Genomic DNA, 24,173 nt, shown 5'->3' with positions numbered 1-24,173 from the left:
CGTAGTAGAACTGTGTCTGCAGAAACCTGGAACATGTGCTCGTTTCTGTCACTCGCTACTCTCGCTGCACGAGCGTCTTAGGATCGGGGCGATAATTTTCTCTTTCAAGTCCCCTCGAATGATAGAACAGACCGAGAGAAAATACCAAACATAAGAATGTGAATAACATAGCCTTGTTTATCAGGGAAAGGTGTGACTCCTTCTAAAGCTCTGGAAAACTTGTGACTCGAACAATACTGCCATCTGAAAGATTTTTCATATTTATTTTATTTCTTTTCTTCGTCTTATTCTCTCTCGGTTAGTTCTTTTTTTTATCTGAAACTCCTCCTCTACAATAATCCATCCTCTCTCTTTCTGTATTTCTTCTGTTTATCATTTACAGATGAGAGTGTATAGTAGGATTGTAGACTGGACTGGGCGACTGAGATGTACTGAAAATCAACTGAAGTTTTTAACGAAGCGTACGATAAAGTAAATGTGGATGGTGCAACAAAGATCTGACCTCGGTTTTGTTAGATTAAAGGTTCAGAATTGAAGGTAATGTTGATAGTCACATCAAGCACATTAAGTATAAGAAACACTCCGTCACATCTAAATAACACTGAAGCGCCAAAAAAACTGGTATACGCGTGCTTATTCAAGTAAAACATTTAACAGGCAGAATACGGCGCTGCTGTCGGCTACACCTGAATATGACAACACGTGACTGGCGCAGTTGTTAGATCGGTTACTGCTACTACAGTGACAGGTTATCAAGATTTAAGTGAGCTTGAACGTGGTGTTATAGTCGTCACACGAACGATGGGACACAGCATCTCCGAGAAGCGATAAACTGGGGATTTTTCCCTTACCACCATTTCACGAGTGTTCCGTGAACATGAGGAATCCGTGGAATCTCCGACATACCTGAAGCGAGTAAAAGATCCTGCAAGAGCGGCATCAACAGCGATTGAAGAGAATAGTTCAACGTGACAGAAGTGCAACCCTTCCCCAGATTGCTGTATTTTTCAATGCTGGGCCATCAACAAGTGTTGATGAACCATAATCGATATGGGCTTTCGGAGCCGAAGGCCCACTCGTGTACCCTTGATGACTGCACGACACAAAGCCTTGCACCTCGCCTGGGCCCGTCAACACAGGCATGGGACTGTTGATGACTGGAAACATGTTGCCTAGTCGGACGAATCTCGTTTCAAATTGTATCGAGCGGATGGACGTGTACGAATATGGAGACAACCTCATGAATTCATGGGATTGATCAAGCTGGAGGAGTCTCTGTAATGGTGTTCGACCTGTGCAATTGGACTGATACGGCACCTCTGATGCGTCTAGGTACGACTGTGACAGGTGACATGTACGTAAGCAACCTGTATGATCACCTGCATCCATTCGTGTCAATTGTGCATTCCGATGGACTTGGGCAACTCCATCAGGACAATCCGACACCGCACACGTCCAGAATTGCTACAGAGTGGCTCCAGGAACGCTCTTTTAAGTTTAAATACCTCCGCTGGCTACAAAATTCCCCAGACATTAAAATTATTGAGCATATATGGGATGCCTTGGAACGTGCTGTTCAGAAAAGATGTCCACCCCCTCGCACTCTTCACGATTCATGGTGTCGGTTCCTTCCAGCACTACTTCAGACAATAGTCGAGTCCATGCCAGGTCGTGCTCCGGCACTGCTGCGTGCTCGCGGGGACCCTGCACTATTTAAGCATGTGTACCCGTTTGTTTGGCTCTTCAGTGTACGTTTGTACAGTTTCAGACGGTGTATGTCTGGCATTCTACATCGCAGTCGAAACGTCATTTCTACAGCAATCTCGTGCAGATATGCAGTGTGCTGTAGAGTATTAATTCGCTCCACTAGAGACAAGTGAAACAGACGCAGCACAGAAAAGGGAAGCTTTCAAGCGTTCATCTTACGAGTATTTTCGGAGACTGTCAGACGGTACCCGTAATCCTAGGACGACTGCGTTCTCAATCCAAGAAAGTGTGCAGTTGTGAACTTACCGATTGCAATTCTTGCAAGAGTTGAAACCTTATTAGATGATACAACGATTGCAATTTCCGTGGACATTCTTGCTGTTTTTTTTTTAAAAAAATCTGTTTTTTCTAACCGACACGGTACTTTTCGATGAATGCATATTTGATGCGCGTTATATCACGAAAAACATCATTGTCCCGTCTGGGGCGTTCGATTTCTGTCAGGGAAGTGGTACGTTGTAGGCCAAAAGTGAATATTCACTGAAGTTTGATAGTTGATTGTAATGTTCATTAATTCAGGAAATTCACTTTATTTTCAGTTTATTTTAATTTTAAAGTGTTACATCTGCATGTTTTATCCCAAATGAGCTCAACGTCGGCCAATAGTCTTTTCCAAGAAGATGGGACATCATGACATTGTCCAAAAACTGCGTGAAAACTCGTAGACAATGCTTTTGCACAACGTTGGATTGTGTAAGGGATCCGTGGTCCCACGAACATAGATGCTAGCATCCGACAGCCAGGTCGATTTCAGACAGTAGTCGATTGTCGGACACTGCAGGAGGCAGTGAGACTAGTGGCGAGTGAGAAGTGGTACTGGAGATACGGGCAAGAATGGAGGTCGAGTGAGTAGTAAACGGTAAATTCACCTGAGTGTGACAACTGAGCGCGTTCCCTTGATCGTCGTGGGGTGGACCCACATCGATACCGGTTCGCGAGTGACTTGAAACCTAAAGTGACAAGTGCCGAATTACGTGTTTCGCGTCAACCGCGTCGGCCAGCAACAACCATGGATTGCAGTGAGGATTGTTTTGAATGTTAACCATCATCATTGCGTGTGACGAAGTACTTAAAATGAGCACCCAATAAATTACACGTGTAAGGCGAAGGTAGCAACTGCCTCAGAATTTGTGTGTTAGTAGAAAATACGTATCATTTTGCAAATTGCAGCCTTTGTGGTCTTTAATAATAGACAAACTTTCAATCATTAACTATTCCGTCTCAGAACAGATTCACTCGGGTGAAATACCCCCGAAACCACACAGAAAAACCGATAGCCTTTCATCCATTAAGCACACGGTAATAATCATAATAATTAACTGTTTGGCGGCTTCGGTAAATCACACACAATCCAATAAAGGACATAACGGGGGTGTTTCAATTGGAAGAGACTGCTCGATTCCTTTGCTTCCAAGTCATTGGGAATTATGGCATTAAGCTTTTTACTAGTGGGAGTTAATCGGAGTTTTCCAGTTGCCAGCGAGCGACGTCACTTGCGTGAATATAGACTGTCATCGGTACAGATTATGCAAGCATGCTGCACCATGTATAGTTTGGGCTGGAATAGAGATCACATGGTGTACGTGTAACTGAACGAACACATTGAAACAGATTGGAAAATTAAAAATAAAACCTTTATGAGTTAGTTAATCACATGGAGAAAGGTATTTCAGAAGGAAAACTTGCTAATGTCGTGTTGTACCTCCTTTCAGCCCAGCGTAATGCAGTAACTCGACGTGGCATGGGCTCAACAAGTTGTTAGAAGTCCTCTTCAGAAATGTTGAGCCATGCTGCCTCTACAGCCGTCCGTAATTGCGAAAGTGTTGCCGGTGCAGGATGTTGTACACGAACTGACCCCTCGATTATGTCCACTAAATCTTCGATGGGATTCGTGTCGGTCGATCAGGGTGGCCAAATCTTTAGCTCTAACTGTCTATAATGTTCTTCAAATCAGTCGCGAACAGCTGTGACCCATTGAGATGGCACATTCTGTCATTGTCTGGGAACATGAAGTCCATGAATGGCTGCAAATGGTCTCAGTTGCTTCACTTACACCAGAGGGTGCAGTCCATTCCATGCATACGCAGCCCACACCATTATGGAGCCACCATCAGCTTGCACAATGCTTTGTTAACAACTTTGGTCCATTGCTTTGAGATGTCTGCACCACTGTCGTACCCTACCATCAGCTCTTACCAACTGAAATCGGGCCTCGAAGGACCAGAGCACAGTTTCCAGGTCGTGTGGGGTCCAAATGATGTGGGCACGAGCCTAGGACCGGCGCTGAAGGCGATGTCGTGCTTTTAGGATAGGCACTCACATCCGTCGTCTGATGCCAGAGCCCATTAGCACCAAATTTCGCCGCACTGTTCTTAAGGATACGATCGTCACACGTCCCACATTTGCTTTCTGCGGTTGTTTCACGCTGTGCTGCTTGTCTGTGAGCACTGACAACTGTACTCTGACGCGCCTGCTCTAGATCGTTAAGTGAAGGACGCCGGCGACTTCATTATCAGTGCCTGAAATTTTAACGTTGTGGACCTCGGAATACATAATTGACTAACGATTTCCGAAATGGAATGCACCCATGAGTCTAGCTCCAACTACAATTCCGCATTCAGAGTCTGCTAATTCTGATAATGATAGAAGCCGGAAAAGCGAATTAAAATTTGTGCTATGGCTGGGGCTTCAAACCCAGGTCTCTTTGCTTACTTGGCAGGCGTGCTAGCCAATACACCACCGTAGCAGCAGAAGTAACAGATCTGCACTGCCTACCTTACTACAACTTTCAATTCACGTCTCAGCTTATTTCTCCCTTCTTAAATCTGTTAACTGCTGTCATGCACCCATAATGAAATCGGAAACCTTTTCACATGAATGATCTGAGTACAAATGAGTGCTCCGCCAAAGCACTGCCATTTTATACTCGTATATGCAATACTACTGCCATCTGGGCATATTCTTATCGCTTTTGCACCCTCAGTGTATGTGTAATCTTAACCGGTTTCAGCTATTGTACACCCTCCGTCACGGGTGTGTGTGTTGTCCATAGTGTAAGTTGGTTTAAGCTAGATTAAGTAATGTGTAGGCTTAGGTACCGATGACATCTCCTGTTTGGTCCCGTAACACCTTACCACAACTTTCCAATCTTCAGTTACTGTAACCATCTTAACAGGAGAGAGTGTACACCAAGAAATGTTCAAATGTGTGTGAAAATCTTATGGGAGTTAACTGCTAAGGTCATAAGTCGCTAAGCTTACACACTACTTAACCTAAATTAGCCTAAGCCTAAGGACAAAAACACACACCCATGCCCGAGGGAGGACTCGAACCTCCGCCGGGACCAGCCGCACAGTCTACACCAATGGATCAAAAATATATTTTCGTCAACACTCGACCACATGTAGAGCATACATCACTGTAATAGGGGTCTGCCTGAACACAGTCCACATAAAAGACGTGCACCTTGACATAATTACAGAACTGTACACTTGAGGATAACTCCAGACTTAAATGGACATTCTATAAGTATTTAATGTATTCGGAATGGTTTCTAATATGCATTTACTCGAAACTGTCACTTGCTTCCTACGCTATAATAAGTTGAAGCTGTAAAATGTCTTTTGAGTCACGGTGTACAACAGGAGAGCCTAGTTCCCACAGATCTCTCGTTTTTCCCTTCCCAGTTGGAACGAGATCAGACGCTTGTTGTGAATTTGTTGTTGTTGTTGTTGTTGTTGTGGTCTTCAGTCCAGAGACTGGTTTGATGCAGCTCTCCATGTTACTCTATCCTGTGCCAGCTTCTTCATCTCCCAGTACCTACTGCAACCTACATCCTTCTGAATCTGCTTAGTGTATTCATCTCTTGGTCTCCCTCTACGATTTTTACCCTCCACGCTGCCCTCCAATACTAAATTGGTGATCCCTTGATGCCTCATAATATGTCCTACCAACCGATCCCTTCTTCTGGTCAAGTTGTGCCACAAACTCCTCTTCTCCCCAATCCTATTCAGTACCTCCTCATTAGTTATGTGATCTACCCATCTAATCTTCAACATTCTTCTGTAGCACCACATTTCGAAAGCTTCTATTCTCTTCTTGTCCAAACTATTTACCGTCCATGTTTCACTTCCATACATGGCTACACTCCATACAAATACTTTCAGAGTGAATTTACGTAGTGGTTAATCAAAGCGGCGGTACCCTGCTAATCGTTCACATCAAAAGCCGCAAATCACTCCAGCGGAGATGTCGCAATTTCGCTCCGGCTGCGGGCAGCACTCCCTTGCTAACACCCCACTGACGTCATCATTTAGTCACGCCTCAGCGGCAGCAGAACGGGTTCTGCCTTCTTCAGAAGCGATTGCCTGCTAAAGACAGATTTCCCGCTAGGTTCGTGAGGAGAAAGGAAGGGGAGAGCTATTATTAGCAGGCCCGGGTTTTCGCTACGTCAGCCGGTTAGCCACGCCCGAGCAACCGCCGCAATGACCGGCCGGCAGGCGGCGGCTGCCAGCTTGTGGGCGCTCGAGGCCGGCCCCTGGCGCCTCGCCGCCTCTGCGGCCGCGGGCCTCCGCGCTGGACCTGCCGATAACGACCGTGCCCACTGCCGCTCATCGGCGGCGATTCGTAAGGCGGTGACTGCCGTCCGAGCCGAAAACTGCATCCGGATCACTGCACCCTACTGCTGACTTCTCAGGTTCTCCACTCCGTTATCGGTTTTACATAAACACATCCAGTACATTGCAGATCTCTCACTGATTTCAGTAGAAGCCTCAGGCTCTCCACATTATCCAGTAGTTGGATGGATTATGGGTCCATTATCATCATGTAACTGTTAAGCATGGTAATTACCGCTTGTTGTTGATATGGTCTTTATCAGAAAACCGGTTTGATGCAGCTCTCCATCCTGCTCTATTCATCTACATCTACATTTATACTCCGCAAGCCACCCAACGGTGTGTGGCGGATGGCACTTAACGTGCCGCTGTCATTACCTCCCTTTCCTGTTCCACTCGCGTGTGGTTCGCGGGAAGAACGACTGCCAGAAAGCCTCCGTGCGCGCCCGAATCTCTCTAATCTTACATTCGTGATCTCCTCGGGAGGTATAAGTAGGGGGAAACCTGGACAGCAAGCTACACCGCGATGCAGAGCGCCTCTCTTGCAAAGTCTGCCACTTGAGTTTGCTAAACATCTCCGTAACGCTATCACGCTTACCAAATAACCCTGTGACGAAACGCGCCGCTCTTCTTTGGATCTTCTCTATCTCCTCTGTCAACTCGATCTGGTACGGATCCCACACTGATGAGCAATACTCAAGTATAGGTCGAACGAGTGTTTTGTAAGCCACCTCCTTTGTTGATGGACTACATTTTCTAAGGACTCCCCCAATGAATCTAAACCTGGCTACCCGCCTTACCAACAATTAATTTTGTATGATCATTCCACTTCAATTCCGTACGCATTCTCCCAGATATTTTACAGAAGTAACTGCTACCAGTGTTTGTTGCGCTATCATATAATCATACAATAAAGGATCCTTCTTTCTATGTATTCGCAATACATTACATTTGTCTATGTTAAGGGTCAGTTGCCACTCCCTGCACCAAGTGCCTATCCGCTGCAGATCTTCCTGCATTTCGCTGCAATTTTCTAATGCTGCAACTTCTCTGTATACTACATCATGCCGGCCGCGGTGGTCTAGCGGTTCTGGCGCTGCAGTCCGGAACCGCGGGACTGCTACGGTCGCAGGTTCGAATCCTGCCTCGGGCATGGGTGTGTGTGATGTCCTTAGGTTAGTTAGGTTTAAGTAGTTCTAAGTTCTAGGGGACTTATGACCTAAGATGTTGAGTCCCATAGTGCTCAGAGCCATTTGAACCATTTTTGAACTACATCATCATCCGCGAAAAGCCGCATGGAACTTCCGACACTGTCTACTAGGTCATTTATATATTGTGAAAAGCAATGGTCCCATAACATTCCCCTGTGGCACGCCAGAAGTTACTTTAACGTCTGTAGGCGTCTCCCCATTGAGAACAACATGCTGTGTTCTGTTTGCTAAAAACTGTTCAATCCAGCCACACAGATGGTCTGATATTCCGTAGGCTCTTACTTTATCAGGCGACAGTGCGGAACTGTATCGAACGCCTTCCGGAAGTCAAGGGGAATGGCATCTACCTGGGAGCCTGTATCTAATATTTTCTGGGTCTCACGAACAAATAAAGCCAGTTGGGTCTCACACGATAGCTGTTTCCGGAACCCATGTTGATTTCTACAGAGTAGATTCTGGGTTTCCAGAAATGACATGATACGCGAGCAAACAACATGTTCTAAAATTCTACAACAGATCGATGTCAGAGGTATAGACCTATAGTTTTGCGCATCTGATCAACGACCCTTCTTGAAAACTAGGACTACCTGTCCTCTTTTCCAATCATTTGGAACCTTCCCTTCCTCTAGAGACTTGCGGTACAAGGCTGTTACAAGGGGGGCAAGTTCTTTCGCGTCTGTGTAGAATCGAATTGTTTCCTCTGTTGAGTGCTTTCAGTTGCTTATCTATTCCTTGGACACTTATTTCGATGTCAGCCATTTTTTCGTTCGTTCGTTTAAGTAGTTCTAAGTCTAGGGGACTGATGATCTCAGATGTGAAGTCCCATAGTGCTTAGAGTCTGTGCAAGCCTTTTCATCAATGAATAACTGCTGCAAAATTCATCCTTCTGAATCTTCTTACTGTACTCGTCCCTTGGTCTCCCTCTTCGATTTCCCCCCACCACTTCCCCCCTCCCCCCAACACTTCTCTCCAAAACTTAACTGATGATCCCTTGATGTCTCACAGTGTGTCTTATCAACTGATCCCTTCTTCTAGTCAGGTTATGCTACAAATTTCTTTCCTCCCCAATTCTATCCAGTACCTCCTCATTAGTTACGTGATCGACATATGGCTGGCTGCTGTGGCCGAGCGGCTCTAAGCGCTTCAGCCCTGAACCATGCGGCTGCTACGGTCGCAGGTTCGAATCCTGCCTCGGGCATAGATGTGTGTGATGTTCTTAGGTTAGTTAGGTTTAAGTAGTTTTATGTCTAGGGGACTGATGATCTCAGATGTGAAATCCAATAGCGCTTAGAGCAATTCGAACCATTTTTTATCTACACTTCTAATTCTTCTGTCACACCGGATTTCAGAGGCTTCTATTGTCTTCTTGTCTAAACTACTTGTCGTCCATGTTCACTACCATACATGGCTATACTCCAGACAAATCTATATTCGATGCTAACAAATTTCTATTCTGCGTAAATGCATTTCTTGCCATTGCCAGTCTACATTTTATATCCTCTCTGCTTCGGCCATCATCTGTTATTTTGCTGTCCAAATAGCCAAATTGCTGTCAAACTTTTTCGCATTGTGTTACTCGGGTGCAGTTTGCATGCCTTGAACATTTCTTCCTTTTCGTCTTGTTCGCCTTACTGTGCGTGCCTCGATTTTTGTTGGTACCCTTCCCTTGTCACCCTTTACTTCTGTTTGCTCTAACTGTCTCATTCGATTTTTTTTATGATCTTTCGCATGAAATTCTGTTGTTATACGAAACTTCGTACTGAACTGGTAGTTCCCTGTTCCAATGCGTTTTACAACGTTAACTAGCCGCAAGACTTCCTCATTGTGTTCCGCCAGTTGTTCTCACAAGTGGGCCACATGCTTATCGGATTTTTGTATTTATAATTATGTTACATGAAGTCCAGAACTCAAACGTCAGCCTTTCAATGCATTTCGATGCAGCTCTCAAAAATTCTCGAGAAAACGCACTTCGAAGTTTCCTAAGCATCTTTAATATTCTAAAGGTTGGTCAGTTTTTCGAGAGCTAGCGCGGCTTGGTGGAAGAATGGTCGACCCTGTTTGGGCATTTCATATCTAATTGAGATTTCAATGAAAAATGCACGTCTTTTCATTTCTAATTGCGTGTCGCAGCACAAAAACCCAGTTTTCAGTGCAAAGATAAATTCTTAATTAGTAACCTTTTATAAAAGATTGTTAATGAAAATTATTGAAATTTTTGAAAGCTATAATTTTTTCCATATTTGCGTATTTTGCGCTTCACAGACTTGCTCGTAGTACAAGCACTTTTGTTTATTAATTTACTACCGCCATGAACAGAACATGAGCCGCTCAGATGGCAGCCAAACTTTCTATCCTACAACCATGCAGCCCATCGAAAATATGACCTTGCTTCTAGGTATTAAAGACGCTGCAAACTTGAAAATCAATTTCCTCGAGAATTTTTGAGAGTTTCATTGCACGCTTCGGAAGATTGATATTTGAGTTACGAACTTCACGTACCGTTAATATAAAAAATTGCAAAAATCCGATTGCCGCGTGGTCTCCTTATTAGATTTTCTCTCTCTGTCTTTGGTGCAATGCCAGGGACACTGATGTACCGAGAAAATTGTCGTGTATATGTACCTGTATACAATTAATGGTTAATATATAGAAAACTAAACTGTCTTCAAAAATAGAACTCCGAATCAACACGAATCTTTTTTAATACGAACTCTGGATTTTTGATCCCGTGGGATTTGTGTTAACGATGGTTGACTGCAACACTTCGTTGAGGTAATTGTCGCTTTGGTCTTGTGCCCGAAGACTAGTTTGATGCAGCTCTCCACGCTACTCTATACTGTGCAAGCCTCTTCATCTCCGAAAAACTACTGCAAACTACATCCTTTTGATTCTGATTACTCCGTTCATCCGTCAGTCTCCCTCTACAGTTTTTACCCTCCCCCCCCCCCCCCTCCCTCACACACAAACGAGTACTAAATTGATGATCTCTTGATGTCTTAGAACGTGTGCTACTAACCGACTGCTTTTTTTAGTCAAGTTGTGCCACTAATTTCTTTTCTATTTAGTACCTCCTCATTAGTTAGTTTATCGACACATCTAATCTTCTGTAACATCACTTTGCAAAAGATTCTATTCTCTTGTTGTCTAACTGTTTATCGTCCATGTTTCGCTTCCATACAAGGCTACACTCCGTATAGGACTTTTAAAAATTTCGCTACTTTTTCTTGCATTTGTCAGTATAAATTTTTTATCCTCTCTACTTCGGTCATCATTACTTACTTTACTGTTCTTACAGTGTATCCTAATCTAATATCCTCAGGATGGCTCGATTTAATTCGACTACGTTCATTTGCCTGTGTTCTGCTATTATTGATGTTCATCTCATTTCCACCTTTCAAGACATTGTCTACTCCGTTCAACTTCTCTTCCAAGTCCTTTGCTGTCTCTGACAGAAAAATAGTTCCACAGTCAACCCCAAAGTTTTTTTTTTTTTTTTTCTCCCTGGACTTTAATTCCGTCTCCATATTTTCCTTTAAATTTCTCTACTGCTTGTTCAGTGTACATTTTGAACAACATTTGGAATAGGCAACAATCCTGCCTCCACTCCCTTCTCAATCACTACTTCCCTTTCACGCCTCTCGACTCTTACTACTGCAGCCTTGTTTCTGCAGAAGTCATAAATAGCCCTTCCCTCTCTGCATTTTACCCCTGCTCTCTTCGTAATCTCAAAGAGAGTATTCCAATCATATTGTCAAAAGTTTTCTCCATCTACATCTACATGATTACTCTGCAATTCACATTTAAGTGCTTGGCAGAGGGTTCATCGAACCACGATCACACTATCTCTCTACCATTCTACTCCCGAACAGCGTGCGGGAAAAACGAATACCTAAACCTTAATGTTCGAGCTCTGATTTCTCTTATTTTATTTTGATGATCATTCCTACCTATGTGGGTTGGGCTCAACAAAATATTTTCACATTCGGAAGAGAAAGTTGGTGACTGAAATTTCGTACATAGATCTCGCCGCGACGAAAAACGTCTTTGCTTTAATGACTTCCATCCCAACTCGCGTATCATATCTGCCACACTCTCTCCCCTATTACGTGATAATACAAAACGAGCTGCCCTTTTTTGCACCCTTTCGATGTCCTCCGTCAATCCCACCTGGTAAGGATCCCACACCATGCAGCAATATTCTAACAGAGAACGAACGAGTGTAGTGTAAGCTGTCTCTTTAGTAGACTTGTTGCATCTTCTAAGTGTCCTACCAATGAAACGCAACCTTTGGCTCGCCTTCCCCACAATATTATCAATGTGGTCTTTCCAACTGAAGTTGTTCGTAATTTTAACACCCAGGTACTTAATTGAATTGACAGCCTTGAGAATTGTACTATTTATCGAGTAATCGAATTCCAAAGGATTTCTTTTGGAACTCATTTGGATCACCTCACTCTTTTCGTTATTTAGCGTCAACTGCCACGCCATACAGCAATCTTTTGTAAATCGCTTTGCAACTGATACTGGTCTTAGGATGACATTACTAGACGGTAAATTACAGCATCATCTGCGAACAACCTAAGAGAACTGCTCATATTGTCACCCAGGCCATTTATATAGATCAGGAACAGCAGAGGTCCCAGGACGCTTCCCTGGGGAACACCTGATATCACTTCAATTTTACTCGATGCTTTGCTGTCTATTACTACGAACTGCGACCTTCCCGACAGGAAATCACGAATCCAGTCGCACAACTGAGACGATACCACATAGGCCCGCAGCTTGATTAGAAGTCGCTTGTGAGGAACGGTGTCAAAAGCTTTCCGGAAATCTAGAAACACGGAATCAACTTGAGATCCCCTGTCGATAGCGGCCATTACTTCGTGTGAATAAAGAGCTAGCTGCGTTGCACAAGAACGATGTTTTCTGAAACCATGCTGATTACGTATCAATAGATCGTTCCCTTCGAGGTGATGCATAATGTTTGAATACAATATATGCTCCAAAACCCTACTGCAAACCGACGTCAATGATATAGGTCTGTAGTTCGTTTACTCCTACTACCCTTCTTAAGTTCCAAGTTTACAAATGCTATGAACGTAGGTTTGTCTTTCGTTAGGCCGGCCGGGGTGGCCGAGCGGTTCTAGGCGCTACAGTCTGGAATCGCGCGACCGCTACGGTCGCAGGTTCGAATCCTGCCTCGGGCATGGATGTGTCTGATGTCCTTAGGTTAGTTAAGTTTAAGTATTTCTAAGTTCTAGGGGACTGATGACCTCAGAAGTTACGTCCCATAGTGCTCAGAGTCATTAGAACCATTTTCTTTCGTTAACGTATCTAAGATAAGTAATGTGGTCAGTATTGCCTCGAGTGTTCCTAAATTTTTCCGGAATCCAATCTGGTCTTCCCCGATGTGGCTTCGACCAGTTTTTCCAGTCTTCGCTAAGGAATTCGTGATAGTATTTTGCATATATAGCTGATTAAAATGACAGTTCTGTAATATTCACGCGTGTCATCGCCTGCTTCTTTTGGAATAGGAAGTATTAGATTCTTTTTGAAGTATTAGGGTTTCCAGCTGTCTCTTCCACGATGCACACCAAGCGGAATAGTTTTGTCATGGCTGGCTCTCCCATAGATAGAGTAGTTCTGAGGGAGTGTCTTCTGATCCATAGGTTTTGTTTCGACTAAAATCTTTCAGTGTTCTGTCAGATTGTTTTCGTGTTACCCTGTCTCGCATGCCATGTTCGTCTGCGTCCTCTTCCCTTTTTGTAATATTGCCTTCAAATTCATCTCTATCTTGTAGACCCTTTATACACTGTTTCCACCTTTCAGCTTCCCCTTCTTTGCTTTGTATTGGTTTCCATCTGACTCCTTGACATTCATACAACTGCTTCTCTTTTTTCCAAAGGCATATTTAATGCCAGGCGCTGTGGCCGACGGTTCTAGGCGCTTCAGTCCGAAATCGCGGAGCTGCTACGGTCACAGGTTGGAATCCTGTCTCGGTCTTGGATGTGTGTGATGCCCTTAGGTTAGTCAGGTTTAAGTAGTTCTAAGTCTAGGGGACTGATAAATGTCATGCCCTATAGTGCTTAGAGCCATTTGAACCATTTTTGAGCATCTTTAATTTTCCTGTTGACGGTATCAATCTTTCCCCTTGTTATATATGCTTCTATATCTACATCGACACACGTATTCCACAAGCCGCCGCACAATGATTGAGGGAGGGTACGTTTTACCACTAATAATCATTTCCCTTATTGTTTCGATCGTAACCAGAACGAGGCAAAAATGAGTGCCCACACGCCTCCGTGCGAGCCTTAACTTGTCTTATCTTACGTTCGTAGTCCTTACGTGAAGTATACTTTGATGGCAGTAGGATCGTTTAGCAGTCACCTTCAAATGCGGGTTCTCTAATTTTCCAAAAAGCGTTCCTCGAAAACAACACCTTTCCTCCAAGGATTCCTATTTGATTTCCCAAAGCATCTCCGAAATACTTGCGTATTGACAGAACCTAACGGTAAAAAATCTACCAGCCCGCGTCGGCAATGCTTCGATTTCTTCCTTTACTCCGACATGGAGCGGATCCAAAACACTCGAACAGTACTCAAAAATGGGTCGCATTTGTGATGTACATGCGGTGTTTTTTACAGATAAAGCACACTTCCCTAACACTCTCCCAAAAAAACAGGAGACGATCATTCGCCTCCCACACTACAATCCTTACAATTCGTACCTGCTCATTCCATTTCATATCACTGTGGAACGTTACGCTTCGATAAGGCCTGGCTGTGTCAAATAGCACACTACGTTCGTCCTCTAAATATTCCTGCTTAACCACTTCGCACTTCTCGTCAGTTTCATTTTTGGACGTTTGTATTCCATTTAGCCTGCTTCATTTGTTACATTTTTATATTTTCTCCTTTCATCAATCAAATTGAAAGACCCGCCAGGTTAGCTGAGGGGCTAATGCGTTGCTTCCTGGCCTCGGGTAGGCGCGCCGGCCCAGGATCGAATCCGCCCGGCGGATTAACGACGAGGGCCAGTGTGCCAGCCAACCTGGATGTGGTTTTTAGGCGGTTTTCGACATCCCGATAGGTGAATACCGGGCTGGTCTCCACGTTCCGCCTCAGTTACACGACTTGCAGACGTTTGAAAATGTTCGCACTGCTTCATGGCTTCCAGTAGACGCAGACAGCTGGGCTACACTAATTCTGCCTCAGGGGGTACAGGGTGGCGTCAGGAAGGGCATCCGGCCTCCCTCTGACACTGACACCGCCACATCCATAGTGACTAGGCCGACCCCGCATTGAAGTGGGACAATGATGATCAATTAAATTCAGTATCTCATGTGATATCCAGAGAGTTCAGATTGGCTTTATCTTTTTACCTACTAGATTCGCTGCTACCTTCACTATTCCATAAGTCAAAGCTACCCAGTCGCCTCCTACTGTATTTTTTTTTTTGTTGCAGTCAATCGTCGCCTAATGCTCCTTCTGAAACTCTGAACAACCTCTGGTTCTTTCCAACTTATCCAGGATCTTTATCCTTGATTTCCCAACTTTTTGCAATTCCTTCAGTTTTAATCCACAAGTTCAAACTCAATAAATTGTGTCAACAGTTAACATCTGCCTCTGTAAATCTTACAGTTTAAAATATCGTTCCGAAATCTCTGTCTAACCGTTACCTGGTCAATGTACAATGTTATTAATACCAAATTTTCTTGCCCGTTCTCATTCACGGGGTTCTCAAGCGGGGTAGCGGTACTGGTTGTCTACTACTATTTCCCTAAATATCTTAGGAGTTCCTAATCCAATCTTGCGCTCCATTCCTAATGAACTCGTTGGTGACAGTGTTCACCAATAATCTTCCCTCCTTCCTTTTATAGGGCAATACTGTACTCGGTTATGACAGTATACCTGAGTATATTTTCGTATTATGCTGCAAAACGTGGAGCTAAACTCAAAAATCGTCTGTCAACTTGGCACTGAAAGTAACGAAAACAGATGCACGCCACTTGAATGCCATCTCCACGCGTAGCTTCAGAGTACCACTCGCGACGGCAGACAGATGTGGCGGACGCATGCATTGTTACTACTGTTAACACAAAAGTGACTCAAAACGTCGTTAAGCACCTGTCAAGTCTCCGCCAGACTTGGTGGCACTCCACTTCGGAGTGCTTTGTCATTTAAGTGCATTCTAGCTCACGGACGTATGATATGCTACGGGACACAAAATAATAGTGTAAGTATTAGCTTAGCCTTCTTACGATGTTTGTGAATGAAATATATCCTTACAACTGTAACATCTCCGAGACCCATTTACAATCCAACACTTGGCATAGTCCTTATCGTTGTTATCTCATTAAACCGAACTCTCAGATGTTTAAATTTGTGGCCTGCATAGATACTAGATCTCATTAATAGCTGTTGCCATGAGAATTAATAACTACGAGTAGAATAAGATAAGGCATGCGAAATGACCAAAGCACACCAGAGTTCTCAACGACAGCCCTATTAATAGATTTTAGCGAATTAAGCAATGGAAATGATACGCTCATATAGACATTTCTCTGATCGATGGATTAGTGATAAGATCTACATTTCATTGCCAAATTTTGCCCTGAGATCTGTAGGTACTGGCAAAGTGAGACTGTTGATGACAATACAAAACTCTTTATGTTTTTATCCTGTCCGTGTAGTTGCTGCCATAGAAGCTGGTAGGTTTACATTAATTTTCGATCGATATATAGTGTCACACAATACCGTAAACAGGTTTCCGCCGCATGTCTCGACTGCTTCATTCACTGTTGTTACTGTGCTGTGTTGGAAGTGTAGGCACATAGACGGAGTCTCACACAAACCCCTAAAATATACTATGCGATCAGGCTAGCCTCGTACGACGACTACATTTTTGAGGCAACTCATTATTAGTAAATATTATTAAATGCAGGTGGCAGAAAAACGAAATTTTCGGTGTGTACACGAAATTTTCGGTGTGTACTTGCAGTTGCGAAAAAAGAACCTTTCTGCCATCATGAACCTGAGTGCAATAAGATATTATTAGCTAGTACCTCCCCTTCTCTCCCTCCACTACAGTCAACATTCGTGCCTAACTAAACTTTAGAAAAAGAAAGAATTTTATTTGAACTCCTTTTATGTACAAAATGATGAAAGAAAATTGATATTTAGTTTTTTAGGTGTTTTATGAAACCATGAACTAATGAGTAAGTGAGACGATTGGCACTGCTTATTTCTAACAACTTTCATTTATAGAACGAGGAATCAGCTTTCAGCGCATCTCTGCCTATAACTTCTCCTTAGTAAAGGCGTTGACATCAGACACTTGTTAGAAAATGTGCTTCTTCTCCGCCAGACCTTTCGCTAGTGACAGTTGCCTCATCTTCAGCCTGCACCCCTATTCGAATCAGTCGAGTTAAAATGTTTGTAGATCTCTTTATTGAAGGATTCCTTGCTTTTGGAGTGGCAGAAATCATGCTGCCAGTGCTTTGTGTCTGACCACTACCATCAATAATGACAACAATAATAATATTAACACAGTGTTAGACCAACAGCAGTGTAGAAGCCATTACTCATAGTTATTGTAGTGCTATGCTGTCAGTTAGTTCGTTTATTGTCGCGAAATGAATAATGAAGCAATATCTGGTGTGTTGCACGAACTACCTACAACTTGGACAAGGGACTTTCATGACATATTTAAGCATCTATGACCATGTCTCAATTTCATTGTCACAGATACACGGTACAAAAAAAAGACTGTCCCGGGTGGACTATGGGAAGAAGATGTTTATACATTCGTTTGAAATTGTGAGTCCTACAAGTCCAGGTGTGACGTGTTAATGATAGTTTTGAAATGTAATTATTGATAACTTATATAATCAGAATTAGTGTTAAAAAGTAGTGACAGTCGTAATGATTCTTTAAAAATAATTTATTTTCATGATCGAAACAAAAGTCAAACCTTACCCTTGAGATAATTTCACACCAGATTTGGAACCATTGATCTAAAGAGTCTCCCGTGCTGGACCATGTTACGCATCTGCTGTATTCCCCATATTCCTGGAACTGTTAGTGCATCATCGAAAAGTCCTGTGGTGCAGTATTGACAACGAAAATCACGAGGCACTCTTGTTGATGGATAGCACGTGTTGACATGGAGAACGCAAAAGTCATTTTGTTGTTCACGACATTGGGTAATGAACGAACGAGCGAGAATCGCTGCGCTGCACCAAGAAACCCCCTTCGGACAACAACATGAACCGGCAAAATACAGGTGGCGACAAGGAAAACTTTATTTTCGATGCGTAAGCAACCCACCCGGAGTTTCTGTCTTTATTCTTGAACAATATGTAGTCCATTGGGAATCGGATGAGTCTGTTTGTAATACAGTGTAAACGTCGAGGTTGTTAATGGAGGTTTTTGGATAACATATTTTTTTTATATTACATTCATATTTGTCCATAGCGCCATTGCTCCTTTTACAGTCAGTAATGAACATAGCTTACATTTCTCAGTGATGATGAGTCGCATTTATGTAGTAATTCACGGCTACGTTACATTATAAACAAGAATTCAAACAATTTATCACAACATATCTGAAAGAATTACAGAGCCAGAACTTTCACTTGTTAGTGAAGAGTAGGAATCGCCCACTGCCGGACTAGAAACCCCTACTGTTTTGTCAGGATGCAGACCTGTATGGCGTCGTTAGACACAATAAAACAGTACTCAAGATTATTCCACGTCTTCAGTAAACCGGAGAGGAATCCGCTCAAGCCAACAGCGGACTCACAACTGCCGACTGTATAACTTTAATTAATATTGTGTTTATACTCGTTGCTGGTGAGGAGGAAAGTTAGTTTTTAGTACTTTATTAGTGATATCATTCATAAGCAGCCATATCACAGTCATCACAGTCGCTCAAGAAAGTTAAAATTAAGCTTTACTTGTTTAATCAGAATCGGACGATGACTCTCCTTGTCCGCAGTTTCGATGATTCGAAGCGATCTGCAGTCCTGTGTAAATAAAATGTCTTGGTTTTCTTGCGTTGCGTAGTCAGTCGGGAAACCTCAGACCAAGCGGAAGGTTTGCTTTGATAAAGTTTAATTATCCGGTGAAATAATGGACCTCTTGGATCTAATAATTGCAGGTTCGTTTCCAATTCACCGGAAGTTCCCTTCTGATTACCAACGAAACGACACCTCCGTGCAAATTTCCAATCAGAGAATACATATATAATGAAATTCCTTACACACCTGTGATGTAAATGCTCAGTATATATTTTCTTGAATAGCATACAATATATTTTCAATCTCTTTCTTCCAGTAACTCGATAGCAAAATTACAATTATTCACTGCGGCTATTAGGCACGGAGAGGATCCTAGAAGTACTCTCAACGCACCAGAGAGAATATTACAAAGAGTTATGAGCTCATGGAATAGTAATAGTACTGTACTGCTTTGCCCATCGATTCTGCGACTATGTAGATGGTCAAGAAGGAAACGTAATTCACTCATCGAATTGTGCAGGGATAATTAGTAGAATATAAAGAGATATTACAACTGCGCTACATCAGCCCGGAGCGGAAGTGAATGTCAGCCTGGCACTGATGAGGCAGGCACGTAAAGTCGGTAGCCCAGCTTGGAGGCGGCGGTAGCCGCGGAATGCGACTTTGATTTACTCGGCGTTTCGGATAGCACTAAATCCCTCGCAGAACACTGCCTGCTTTCTGGTAGCACTCAGTCCCTCTCAGATCACTGCCTGCGTTGTCTCCTCAAGTGGAACGCGGTGTCAGACGCCGAGATATCGCGCCGAATGCTGAACCTGAGCCACCGATAAGGCAGACCGTCAAAGACGTGCGTGGCTGGAGTTTTAGGATAGCTTCTGCCCTGGACCAGAGCCGTATTGGTAGAATCCTTGTCTACCCATTACTGCTGACTGCTGTGCCGACTTCAGTACATCATGCTGGACTTCATTACAGCCGTCTACGGATCGAGAGGCAGCAAGTGTAACACAAAAACTGGACCTATCTCACACCAAACCGTAACCAGGCAATCGGATAGGAACAACACGAACTCCATCCTTCCTACTTATCGAATGGTCTACGATAGTGGGGATGGAGTATTTACTAAGTAATTACTAAGTAATATCGTGGTCGGGTCAATCAACAGATATTTGACAAATATACATATTGTAAGTAGGCTGTTTATGTTTTCTTATTGGCAACGTTACGTAGCGCTCTGTATGAAAATCACTGGCTGTGCTGTGTGCAGTCTGTGGCTAGTTTGCATTGTTGTCTGCCATTGTAGTGTTGGGCAGCGGCAGCTGGATGTTAACAGCGCGTAGCGTTGCGCAGTTGGAGGTGAGCCGCCAGCAGTGGTGGATGTGGGGAGAGAGATGGCGGAGTTTTGAAATTTGTAAGACTGGATGTCAATTATGACTTTTAAGGTAAATACATTGTTTGTTCTCTATTAAAATCTTTCATTTGCTAACTATGCCTATCAGTAGTTAGTGCCTTCCGTAGTTTGAATCTTTTATTTAGCTGGCAGTAGTGGCGCTCGCTGTATTGCAGTAGTTCGAGTAACGAAGATTTTTGTGAGGTAAGTGATATGTGAAAGGTATAGGTTAATGTTAGTCAGGGCCATTCTTTTGTAGGGGTTTTTGAAAGTCAGATTGCGTTGCGCTAAAAATATTGTGTGTCAGTTTAAGCACAGTCTTGTATAATTTTTTTAAGGGGACGTTTCATATGGCGAACCTGCCGGGATCCGAACCTGGAATCTTCTGAATATATCAGAAATGAACAAAAGAAAAATGCAATTACAATACGTCCAGTCACCCGGAGCGTCGATAATTGTTTGGCATCTCCAAGGCATGCTTCAGACCAAGTTTTCCGCGTATTCACTTGGAAGAGTCCTACAAATGCATCGAATCTGCGCTGACAGCTGTTTCAAAGTGAAGAAAGTTTTTCCCTGCAACTTCCTTTTTGTGTAAAACCATGCATTTTCAATGGGATTAGCGACAGGCGACTGTGAGGGCCAATCCACTGCCTACCTTCACACTTTTCTCCTTTTACCAGTCCTTGCAAAGCCTGCTGTAGTGCTTCGGATCACTGTTCTCGTGCAGTATCCTCTCTTCATTTTTGTCAATGTTCATTGACAAAAATCGACGCTAGACAGCCGGCATAAAGCATCTTTGATAAACGCGACGCTTAAGCTGCACTCATGTCTCTTCTTATGTGTCACAGTCAAGAATTCTAAGTAAACTAATGCTTTATGGACATTGCATAAAGGACAAAGGTTCCCTCTGTTAGGTTGTGAAAGAATTGAGGCGGTTTATTTCGCTTTCTGTGTGTAAACGCCGACCACGCTCTTGCTTAACAGGCTGTACGTGTCGAGGAAGGTTCCGCTCTGCGAAATTCTCAATGAACGAACGGGTTCTGTTCTTCTCAAGTTGTCAGCTACCTTCTGTTCCACTATATTTGCTCAATGAATGTGTTACAGCGTCTTTATTGCTTAGTCAAACTCCTGCTAGGCGATGTGGCTTCCTAAATATTGTCTTTGACATAACGTTACAAGAGTAACGAAGGCAGTTCAGTCTGTGCTCTTGTAAACCTCGCTCGCAATCTCGCACAAGAGTGTCGACTTTGCTGTCTTCCTCACCCGAGTAACGGTCTTAAGAATAGAAATAATCAGTCGTCAGCTGCACCCATAACGATGTTGAAATGTTTACCCTTCACGTCTCTGAGTAACGTCGGCTATTCGAACTTAGAAAATTTTACTCTTTCGTTTCCTTACTAACTTGTGGTGTCACAAAAGATATTAACATAAGCTGTTTAAACACTGTTCTGCCGACGCTAGTGAAACGTCTGTGATTCTAAATAGTTGAAGGGGCAGCGGTGAATACCTGTATTTTTAACGCTAATAAGCACGGACTGAACTGTATTGTGTTAGTCCAACAACAATCAGTGAAAACATCCTCGATGTTGAGAAACGCATATTTTATTTTTTGTTTTAAAAAAGAAACATCATTATTACACTTGCCGTTGTCACCGCCTTTTTACATGCCATTCGTCTCTAATGACCTGTACTGAGAAAACGAACTCGTTTTATAACAAGAGCGATAATGACGACACGAAAGTGAAATTTAGACAGCAAATCAATGCTGCTCATCAAATAGTTCAGTATTGTTCTATGTAATATAAGTCAGTCGCTCTTGTTTCAATAGTTTTCGGCAAAACACCTTTTCCTAACGTAGACTAGCACTCCAACTTACTTGATGTACAGCGTTTCTACAATCACTCCAAATATATATTAAACGTGTGTTTCCGACCATACCTATTAACACCTTTTTACTTTATCGGCTCTCAGAAATATTTATGTTGTCCTTTAAGATTTGATTTCAACTTCTTTTTGGTGCTAGAAACTAACCACCATAGACTAATCTAAAGTTGACATTAAAATACTTCTGGTTGTGCTGTGCGTCATCTTATAAAATACTGAAAATGTGAAAATACTGAAATAATCGACTTTTCAGCAGCGTTTCCGTGGCCTTCTTTGTTCTATACCTGAGAGAATGATTTTAATAATTTTTCCAGTGGCTGAGGAAACCATTACGCAATCTAAAGTTGCTTTACGATAAGAGCAATAGATATTATTAAAATAAAAATTTCGCTATCAATATCTATTTTGTAACGTGACTTACTTTCGGTAATCAGTCAGTTGCAGCAATAGCCTTTCGTGCATAGGGCATCTTCGCAGTAACAGAGTTGTCAATGTTTTCAAAATGATAAGTGATACTGTAGGTGCGTTTAACTCGAGATGTATAATTATCTAATGTCACCAGAATAAATTACATTCGTTTCGATGTAAGGGCGTACAGCCTTATTCACAAGCAGATGTTTTCCGGGATAGATATCCGTTTCGAACTGAGAATGCCTGCTGACCCTCTACAAAGATCTGAATGTTAAAAAATGTTCCACCTGTGTTCTTGAAGTTCACCTACTGCTGAGGATCAGATCCTGAGTTAATACTCCTCTGTTAACCTCACAGCACTAGCGTCGCTGTAAGAAACTACATACCAGATGAAACGGTTCAGCTACGGTCTGATAGATTCAGAACTGAAATTCATCACGCTATACAGTCATGATACGGTACATCCGTATGCTAGAGAGAGAGACTTACTGTAATTCTAATCTACTTCGTAAGTGACCATTGGTATTTTGGCCGAGACATCAGTGCACTCAACTCAAACCTTCACTTCAACATTTTCTCACTTCTCATTCATATTTCTTCTGCCTGACATGCCAGACTGTCAAAGCACGGAAACAGTGTCTATCGCAAATTAGAGTTCGTTTAAATAGCATGAGTGGTACACTGAACAAAACTTTATACCCGTTCAGGGGTGAGGTGGGGGGTGCAGGAGAGTCAACGTTCCGTCCCGTTGACAACTACGTCATTAGAGGTACTCGTTTGGGAAGATCAGTAGTAACATTATAGTGTGACCATCCTGGTTTAAACTACGAGGGCTTCCTGAATAGTAATGCCACAGAAAGTTTTATGTGAAAACCCTTCAAGCTTTTTTAACAAAACAAACTTTATTACCAATCTACATCTTTATTCTTCGTGTCCATACATTTACTTCTCTATATAGTCACCAAGGCGGCGAACACGTTTCTCTCAACGAGAGACTAGTTTGTTGATACCGTCAATGTAGAACGTTTGGCTTTGTTGACAGAGCAGTAACTTCACATCTGCTTACACCGCTTTATCACTATCAAAGAGAAGTCCTCTAAGCTACTCTTTTAGTTTTGGAAACACTCCAATCTCTGACACATATTTTGAGGTTAGTACCACCGTTTCATTCATTACGAGCACGAGCAACCCAACGCTGCACATTACTGATATCGATACGACCATCACCGTGTAAGGCTTTCATTCTTCTGTAGATTTCGATTGGAGACATCTTTTCTGCAGTTAGAAACTCGATTGCATCCCGCTGTTTCTCACGCTTCAAAATGGTTATGCTATACACAGTCGTGTTTGTTACACGGCACCAACTCGGAGGCCTGTAACGGCAGAGGGTTGCAGCTTGTCAGCGAAGGGGGGAAATCGACCGAATAATATGCGTGATATGTAATACCTCAACCGACATTGAGAACAGGATAAAAAATCCTGAGGGATTACTTTTCAGCACTCCCTCGTATTTTGTAGCATTACGTCGCTTTCATTTCAAGGCTCACATACGATAAATGTTTCTTTTCAGCTCAACTTTTGCTTCCCGCCGACATGCCATATGTCACTGTGTCACATTTGAATCATATGAGCTCTATCCTGCTGCTTCTCCTATGTGAACAGTATTTTATGTTGCTTTTCTGAGACGGAGATGGTGAACCACCTCATGGTTTGACATAACGTATGTGGGAAACGGACAAAATAATACACAATTAGGCTATTTGATATTCGAGTTATTGCGCAATTCATGAATTCGTGTTCACCGTATTATCTTGTAGTTAGCGCTCTGCACATCACTTTCTATAAGCATATGATGATCAAAACTTGACTGCAAC

Source organism: Schistocerca nitens, chromosome 1, assembly GCF_023898315.1.
Source record: "Schistocerca nitens isolate TAMUIC-IGC-003100 chromosome 1, iqSchNite1.1, whole genome shotgun sequence".
NCBI lineage: Eukaryota > Metazoa > Arthropoda > Insecta > Orthoptera > Acrididae > Schistocerca > Schistocerca nitens.
Note: the sequence above shows the minus strand (reverse complement) of the source record.